The sequence below is a fragment of the Protopterus annectens genome, chromosome 2.part1 (assembly GCF_019279795.1).
Source record: "Protopterus annectens isolate FY-2018-M chromosome 2.part1, PAN1.0, whole genome shotgun sequence".
Lineage (NCBI taxonomy): Eukaryota > Metazoa > Chordata > Ceratodontiformes > Protopteridae > Protopterus > Protopterus annectens.
The window spans coordinates 1,005,736,889-1,005,747,257 of NC_056729.1; positions in this window are offsets into that span (position 1 = coordinate 1,005,736,889).

Below are 10,369 nucleotides of genomic sequence, written 5' to 3' on the forward strand. Positions count from 1 at the left end.
CCAGGAGTTTCATTCATGCATTTTCCACATTTCTTGCCTTCTCATCTGATCCTTCACCTCATATTTTTTCTTTTGTTTTTTGACACATTCACTTGCTGCCTGATTTTTATCTACTTCTGGTTTGATTTCCATTCCCACTTGATACCGATATGCTTCTGCTAGACTAAGAACGGAAGTCATCTTAGATTTATTCTCCTCATTTTTCAAAACTTTCATTATGTTTTGGCCTTGTGAAGTCAGCAGATATATGTATGAAGTCCCGCAATTGCAGAGCTATACATGTAATTGATTTCAAAGAGGCCCATACCTTCTTCGTAATGGGGAATATATAATCTTGGTATGCACTGAATTTTATAAATCCTTTGATGAGCATGAAGCATCCTTCGTGTTTTCCTGTCTAACCTATATAACACCTTTTGGGGCCAGTCAGTCACTCCAAAACTGTAAGTTAGGGCAGGAACAGCAAATTGGTTTATAGCTTGTCTTTTGTTTGGTTGGGTGGGTGGCCTAATGGTTAAGGTGTTTACCTTAAAAACACAAGATACAGGGTTTGAGTCTCACGAGGGATAACTGGCTAGACTTAAAATGGCTCACATGGGCAGTTTAGCCTATTATGAACCTAGATTTCAACACTGTTTTCAAGATTAATTTAAGTCTTCTAAAATATTCCTTACCAAGTTTAGTTTGCATTTGTTCATGTTTTATTGTTGATCCTTCATCAATTCCCAAATATATATACACTCCCTCTTGCTTAAGTTCTTTCATATCACATTCTTGTCCCAAACTGATGTTTTCTTGGGGCTGCAGCTTTCCTGCTTTAAAGGTTACTTTTGCACATTTATCAAGACCAAATGACATTCTTATAGCACCTGAAAGAGTTTTGACTACTTGCAGCTGTGCTTTCAGTTCCTCATCTGATGAGCTATACGGTTTTAAATCATCAGCAAAGAGAACATGGGAAGTCTTTACACTTTGTTGCTTTCTGAGAGCCAAATTCTAGCCATGACCTAATTTGTTAAGCAGACAGGGTTAAGGGCAAGGCAAAAGAGCAATGGTGACAGAGAGTCAACATGGAATTCCCCCCTTTGGATTTTTATCCCTGGGATAATAATTTGTCCTTTATCATGGCTTAACTGCAGTGGTTTGCCATTGTTTCATAGTTGCTGTGATGTAGTTTATCAGTGTAGGGTGTAACTTACACATTTTTAAGCATTCTTTTATCCATGCATGTGGGATACTGCCAAATGCTCTTTTGTAGTCAGTCCATGTCATACTTAGATTCTGACCCTTTTTACAGTTTTCCAGTATGACTTTATTTAACAACAAATGATCCTTTGTTCCATATGACTTTCTTTTATTGCCTTTTGTTTTATTGTCATGATTGAGTTTTCTTCTAAATGGCTATAAACTCTGTTGGCATCATTTCCAGTGTATAGTTATCGGTCTATAACTTTTAGGGTAGCTTGCAGATTTACTCTTAAGTAAGAGCATTGGTTTTCCTGTTATTAGTCAGATTGGTGTCTGTTCAAGGTGCAGATATAAATAGTTCCTACTCATGGCTAAATCTTTGTGCAAGATGTTAATACTTTTAACCAGAAGTTAGGTACTGCATCTAGGCCTTGGTTTTTCCAATTAGAGGCTTTTCTTAACTTTGTTTCATTCTCTCTGGCTATTACTTCATCTAATTTTATATCCTGTACCTTTGAACTTCTTATTCTTTCTTTTACTTCTTCTATCCATTTAGCATTTTGTTATGTTCTGCAGGATCTTCATAGATACTTCTCCAAAATGTATCTATTTCTTCCTTTTTGGTGGTCTTTCAGTTCCTTTAACTTTGTTTCCCAATTCTCTATAAAACTTTTTTGGGTCATCAATAAATTGCTTCTTTTGTACTTTTCATTTATATTTATCTGTGTATCTCCTAAGTTTTTCTGCCAGTGCTGATGTTTTTAGTTTATTATTTGCAATAGTGCATGATAAATCCTGATCCGTTATAATACTGCACATTACTTTTATTACGTCTACCTTTCTAAGTATTTTTGTTGATCTGTTCCCTCTTCTCTACTCTTCTAACAATGACACTTCTTGTCTTAATTGCTTTATAGTTTTCTCTATTCCATACCTCCATGATGGTATTCGATTTCTCCCCTTCCTTTCCCTTACTACCCTGTGTTCTTGTGGTAGAATTTTATCTGTTATTAATTTATCTGCATAGTAATATATCCTGTTTACTTCTGTTATACCTCATGGATCTCTACGGGCAGTCCTATTTACTGTGTTCAATTGTTTTATCAAACTTCTGACTTTTTGGGTTTTATTGACCTTCTGCAGTCTATTTCTTTCATTGATCTTATTATGTCTGTCTATCTCTATTAAATCAAGCAACTCTTCTCTTAGCTCATACATTTTTTGTTCTTTGTTTCCTTAAAGCATTCTATAGAAAGTTCTATAGCATCTTCCTGTGGCACAGGCACATTCTCTTCAATTTCATCCTGTGTCATCCGTTGCTCTGTCATATGGGAACTCACTGGCCTATCACTCCTCAAAATTGACTGCGTCTCTATCATTAAGATGCTACGAGTTGCCTTGCAGAGCTTGCTGGCAAAAATACTAAACTCTACATGTTCATGTGTGAATGGTCCGATGAGCAGTACATCTCTACAAAATATAAGCATAGCCTCAGGAAGGAGGTAGCAGGAACACTTTTAAAAATAGCATACCTATTCTCCTCCTGTTGAATGAGGAACGTATCTGCCAAAAGTCTTCTAATTATTCAAAGCAAACTGCAAAGTTGGCATAATTGCTGGCAAGCCATTTTTGTAAACCATATGTTTCAAAAAGTCATGCCCTATCTTTCATTTAGGTATAAAGAAGCATCAACTGTAGGGTGCACATGGCTATATATGATGGTTTCCCTTTCTCCCAAAATCCATTGACCACCCCTCGGATCTTGAGTTAATTGTTTAAGAATACAGAATTGAAAAACATGTCCAGGATATGATTGAGTATATTTGAATAAAACATTTGTCTCCCTTCTGAGTTCAATGTCATGTAAATGTTCATACATCCTGTCCCTTAATTTATGCTCGATATTACTAATATAGAAACCAGGACAGTTCATACAGCATGCAGCATACACTACTCATTTGTATTGACAATTAAAGTGTCCATTTAGCTGTGTAGAGATCCATGGAATTTATTATTGGAGAAACAAGAAGTCTTTTGGCAGTTATGGACTAATGCTAATAATTATCGGGCTTGGATGACTTTATCTCCATTTCCAGCATACTCAAACTAAAATCAATGCAGAGATAAATTCTGTATTGAAAGAATACAGTCTTCAATATTTTTATTTACAAATGGGATGATTTTTTTGACAAACTTCCCTCATATAGCATTCTAATGAGGCTGTAGAAATTACTTTGTGATTGGCTTAAATAATCTACATGATCATGTTGACTGGATCTCCTGTTGGCTGGCCAGGGATTGGTTTACACTTTCCTGTTCTGTATGGGGTTGGTCATTTTTGCCATTTAAGGACTAGACAATGAAACAGGGGTGTAGTGGATATGAATATAATAATTAGTAATAATAATGAGTTTGACCTATCTAGGGATTGGATAAAAAACAGCGGCTTGGCTGATTTGAAGCCACTATTGTTCACTTTGTTTTATTTAAAGCTGTGGCTTTTAATGGCTGCTATCCGAAGAAGTTTTGTAATATGAGACAAAATTGCTTATCATATTAATATTCATTGTTTTATAATGTGTTTCTAGTTCCTTGTCTTTAGACTTTGAATTTTTAACCATTTCCTTTTTTTTATTAAAGTGGGATTAGTATTCTGGGAATTAGAAGTCTTTTTGCATTTTGAAGATATTTGTTGATGTGGTGCTTCGCTGAAGTGAGGTTTTGCTGATTTTGCCTTGACGATGTCATTTTCAGTGTTGTGGGATTTTGACATTTTGAAATAGACCCAAGTATATATATATATATATATATATATATATATATATATAAACACACACACACACACGCGCTTGTGTGTGTGTGTGTGTGTGTGTGTGTGTGTGTGTGTGTGTGTGTGTGTGTGTGTGTGTGTGTGTGTGTGTGTGTGTGTGCGTGTGTGTGTGTTTGTAAAATGTACCTCTTGACAAATCGAGCCACTGGTTAATCACAAATATCAGATCTGAACTTGTTAGTTTGGAAGACCTAATCATTGAACTTTCTATTAATTGCCTTTTTTTCATAAACTTCAGCTATATGACCTTACCCAGTTAATCTTACAAACTACTATGATAAACAATAGTAGGTTAATTGGTCCTAGTCTCCTCTTTCCATAGCATTTCTCTGTGTGAGCACATATCAATGATCACTTCTCCATGTATGTGGAATGAGGTCAGTCTTAACATTAATAAATCAAGTTGATACTAATACATCAAGTTGATACTGTCAGTCAAGAAATATGAATCATTTTGATACTGCAGCTTTCACCTCTGATCTCTTAGCTGTTTATTGGTCACTGATTTAGTTTACCTCTGGATGCTCCAGTTTCATACTTCAACTCTAATAATCCTGAAATATTCTAGAAGACCATTGGGAATACTGACTACAGCTTTGCCCCATCTCCTTTTCCTCATTTCAGTGGCTCCAGCTTTAATAAACTCAGTGCTAAAGAAACTCAGTATCCTTACAAATATATACTTCTAGAAAAGTGCACCGCATGACCTACACTTCTATCTATGAATACAGCCACCACATTTATCAGGCAAATATCATCAGATTGAACTGTTCCCAAATACCCAAGGAAACTTAAGCCAAAATCACCTGCCTTTGATAACTTCCTGCATGAATTTTTAATTATGGCCTCGAGATCTTTCTCCTGTTCAGGCTCCATTCTAATCAATGGATCCATAATAAGGCAGTGGTTCCAAAATATGGAAATGCATTCTAATTATAATATTGAAATGCATACTAATTATACCTCTTCACAAAGGAGGTCTCTCTTCAGAGGTGAACACATTTTGTCCCTCTGCTCTGTTATCTCCACTTTCCAATGCCTTTGAAAAATGTGGCCACCAACAGTTTCTAATGCATATGGCTGATTCAAGTTTCATGTTGTCAGCTTGCATTTCAATGCAACAATGGCACTTAGATCCAGGAGATGGCTGAATTCATTGAATCACAGCTGGACAAAGGATCATGGTGCTGGCAATGCATATGACCTGTTAAAGCCTTTGCCTCTGTTAGTCATTCACAACTCCTACATACCATGCAACTTACAGGAGCAACATCAAGTGGATCTGGGAATGCCTTACAAACAGATTATAGCCTGTCAAATATAATCACTCCATCAGTTCCCGTATCTTAGTTGACGCTGGTGTACTACAGGGTTCTAATCTAAGCCCACTGTTCTCTGTCATTGTGAGTAAAATGGCAAAGCACTGTGGAAATGCCAAAATCATTTGATATGCTGATAGTCTGAACACTGCTTTATCAGGCAATTATATTACATTTATTTAAAGCAGCCTCAGACTAAGTGTATGTTCTGCGACATTCACACTTGTAAGTCTATTGCTCCAAAGATCACAGTCATGGTACTTACAAGTTCAAAAGACACCAGTGCTGGCCCACTGATGCAGCTTATCTACCTGCACCAAAAGTGATCCATTTTCATTTAACATCACAAGCATCTCATATGCATCAACAGAATAATTAGTAGGGCATATAAAACATTGCATGATAACTATAGGAATCAATCACAGGAGGTTAGAAATGACTGGAATAAGCAATTCACAAAGAAACAATGGGATTATATATGTATGGCTCTCAAATATGCAACAAAGTCTAGAAGATTTAGGATTTTTCCTTGGGAGTGTTTGCATATGTATTTTTATACCCAAGGCAGACTCCAAAGAATTTTCCCTCAGGTAGATTGCAAATGTTGTCGGTGTGATGAGGAAGAAAGAGGTAACTGGGAAGATATTTTTGTGACTGTAATAAATTGACAGACTTTTAAAATTCCCTACAGCTTTCACTCCCCAGCTCATTAAATTAAACATCTAACACCAGAAGGGGAACAGAAGAGGGGCATACCTATCCCTCTTCTCCACCAACCAGTCTGACACAGGCTTTTCCCTCTCATTCCCTCCAAAACCTTCATCAAACCCTCCAAAACAAACGTAGAGATTCAAACCAAAATCATTCAGGTGCCCTCCATTCACTCTGAACCAAATTGGATCCCTGTCATTTCATCCTAATGCTCTATCATTTCCAATGCAACCAGTTGCCTAATTAGCCTAAAATTAACAGACAAATGAGCCCTCTCCAAAGCCAAAATAATCAGCCACACAATATACATACCTGGGTAAAACCTCTTTAAAATAAACAGATCTTCACTTATCCTAACTACCAATTGTAGCTTTGGAATTATGCTCAGATCATTACCTGCCAAATGTACACCAGCACTCTAAGGAGCCCAGTGCTACCTGAAACAATGCAAACCCAAGTACAAGCCATCCGGCATAGTACAGCCCCCATTTGCCAACCAATGGATATAAAAATAGCCAAAATGATATTTCCTGTCCTAGAAAATTAATGTAATACTAAGCCAATCACCATACTCAATTATCTACAATGAGACAAGAAAGCATTTGATGACCAATACTATCTGCCCACCCTTCACCAACTAATCCTTTTGAGATCTACACAACCAAATAAGCATGGAAAAATGTATACAATACTGGTAGGCAAAAGTCTGTGACATTAAAACACGCACAGAGTTTGTTGAAATAAAATGGATTACTATCCTTTAGGTCACAAAAGGTAAAGGGTTAAATGACTGTATTCCTATTAAACCCTTACTAAAGTCATGTGATTTGAAACATTAGTGTACCTAATGACAGCTGCTTTGCATTTTGAATTAGATCTGATGAAGTACCCAGTTGTGGTATGAAAGCGCTCATCTTGTTTTTATTTTGTTTGTGTTTTTGTACCCGTTAATTAAAGTGGTTTTACGGACTTCTGCCTACCAGTTTTTTATACATTTTTGCTGCTTCATATACTGGTTGCTCTACTTGCTCTCCTCTTCTGTACAAATAAGCATGGAAGCAAAAACCATTGAACTATGCCAAAATAGTGACCAAAACAACTCTAACACCCTAAGAGCTCCATGATACATCCATAAAGAGAATGTCACACAAAGAATAGACCAAAGAAGCTCAATTTACCAGTCCTAATCCCTGCAACAAAACCTACCTTATCAATGGTCATCATCTTTCAGTCTCCACATTATCAACCCTACACCAACCCTTCAACATGCAAACTACAGTCCAAGATTTAGTAAAATCATGTAACCCAGCCACCCATGTAACTATACTAACCACAGTTAAAGCCACTTTGACTGACTGAATTGCCTTACATTCTTCTCAAGCCTAAACTAAATATCTCGGCAATCCTTCCCACCAAACTCCTTCTTCTTAAGGTAGCTGCAACCCAAATTTAACAAAATCTTGCAATGCCCTACCATATGCCTTCCTTTTAAAAGCTGTCCAGGATTCCTATACCAAGCATCTGATCATTCCAAGCCAACCTGACACACCTCATCTAGCAACACCAGTAGCTCGTATTACTATCATATTGTCTGAATAAAAATTAACCCTTTCCCCTCGCAACATCTCCTGCCAGACCTTCAATGCCAGCAAAATTGGAACTAACTCCAGACAGTTAAAATCCCACCTCCAATCATGCTTCCACCATGCCTGCCAGTGAGCCACAAACCATTCCCCCCAAAATATGCCCCATCTCAATATTTCCTGCTACATCCATAAACAATTGCAAATCCTCTTCAACAACCCAATTTGCCTGCCAAAAAGCCATACCATTAAACTGCTCCAAAAAGATAACCACAATGCTAAATGAACAAACACCAACTTATTAACTTTCACCCAATGATGTTTACTTTTCAACAAAAAGACCACAAACTCACAAGAGGAATGATCCAGGTGAACTGCCTGATATTCAAATGGCAGGAGCCCGAGGAACTCCATAACATCCTAAATCCACACATTCCCCACCGAATCTTGTCTTTCAAATGTGTTACCTTCATATCTGGTAAACAAAACAAACTATGGATTGCATTAAGTAGCAATCCCAGAAAACAATGCCTTGCTTGAACCTTCTAATTTCTGCTTAGCCAACAGAACACCCAAGTCCTCACACATCCCCCAAAACACCTGCCTACATTCCAATGCTCCATCAAACCCTAGAGCTACTCTTAAGAAGTCATCCAGATGGTGTACAATGGAGAGCAGTGCTAAACCTCTTAAAGTGGCACAGATCACTGAACATTCCACTGGCATAGCCTTGCCAAAGTAAAACTTAAATCTAGCTACCCTGTCCAACAATGGCCACTCTTCCTCTCAAACCTGTAATAAATGAAAAACAGACTCACTTTCACCAACCATGAGTCCATAAACTCCCGAATGACCTGCACTAAATTATCCAAAAACACATAACTGACTTTAGGTGCTCTCCCAAAATAAAATCATACACAGAATTCCCTTTGGGAAAGACCAGTGGTGTATCAAACTTGATTCCTTGCCAGCTTCCTAGGAACCAACCCCAATGAAGAAACCTTAAAGCTGTTAAAGGGAGGAATATCAAATGGACCCAGTAACCTACCCGCCCTCCATTCCTTCTCAACCAAGTTTTCAAAAATCTCTTTCTTCCTCTGCAAGGAGCAACACAGATTCCTACAAATTGACTCCTCCCTTCCCACCCCTGATTGTGTAGAAAATCCCTCATAAAACCTGTCTATTAATTTGACTGCAACTGCTGAATCAGGAAGTTGCATGAGCAGCTGACACAATACCTGTACATTAAAAAAATGTGTCCGCTAGTCTTCCATTGACCCAAGGAAGGACACCTCCTTCCCTGCTCCCAAAATTTCACCCTGTCTGACTACCTGATAAAGGCAACACCTGAGTCAAACTGCTGCAAACTCAAATTAACCAACATGCCTTCCTGTCTGCTACCTGCCCAGCTGAAGGCATACCTGCACATTTCAAACAGGTGTGCGAAAACCTAAGTGCCACCCATGAACAACACCCTCATGAAGTCATGCCTCCATCCCTCAGTGACTGATTCACCACCATCTGCTTGTAAAACTGCTGATCATATCAAAACCAGGCATTCCCGACCCACAGACATTGCACCTCACGGATCATGAGAAAATAGGCTGGAAGCGGTAATTCCAGGAAAGGATCCTACTTCAACCCAACTGCCATGTAATAAACAAATCCCAAAACTCAATTTTCCCTTGTTTCAGCTCACAACCTACGCACTCTCCTCTGCCCCAATGCCACCAAAGCTGCTAATAGATCCTTGCTGTTAACCTTGTCCAATTTCATCAGATGTCAAACCCCTTCAGCAACGATTAACTCAAAAATATCAATGTACTCCCCTTTCCAGATCTTTTCTTTTACAGATGCTGGTATGTGAAGGGTCAGAAAGAACCCCCTCCCACTTGTCCTGATGCCTGCATAGCTAACCAATCTCCTGGTCTGCTCTTAAACTCGGAACAGGTGAACTATGGATGAGCTACATGAAATTGTGTAAAGAGCACTAGAACTGTACCATAAGATCCAGCAATGTGTAGCACAGTTTATATAGATGAGCATTTATGAGTATGTAAGAATTATTAATCACCTGATAAAATATAATAAAGCAATATGCATAATTTCTGCAAATTAAAAGTCATCTGAATAACTCCACATTAAACAGACCCAAGAGACCTAATGCTAAAGCAGAGGTTGCTGCAAACAACTTTACATTTCAGTGTTTCATCTATAAATGCAGTGCCTTCTGCCCTCAAAGAATATATTGCCTGTGTTACAGTTAATAAAATGGTGTGCTGATGATTTTGCCATAACATTTGCTGTACTAGATCAGCATTGCAATAGGAATAGCTGTCAAACAATGACAACAAGCTCATCATTCCTCAGCATGCAGTGCTGAAAACCATTAAGAAGACTAGTCCAAATCCTCAACTGCTCCAAAGAATTAAGTGACTTACTCAGTGTCACACAACAGATAAACGAAGTTGGAAAGATTCAAACACTGGACCTTTGCTACAGGAAGAAGCTTTTTAACAAGTGCTTTGGTCCTCTGTGCTGCCAGAGTTTTTAACTAAATGCAGAAATCCTTTATAATCCAATCTTGTAGAGAACATCACAGTGATAAGCAACAATGCCTACATAATGAATGCTGAATATCAAACAATTCTGATCATCATTCTAAATAATGCAGATTCTATGACTCGACAAATATCAACCCCTTTGCATTTGCTGGAGGCTGCAAAGAAGGCACTGCA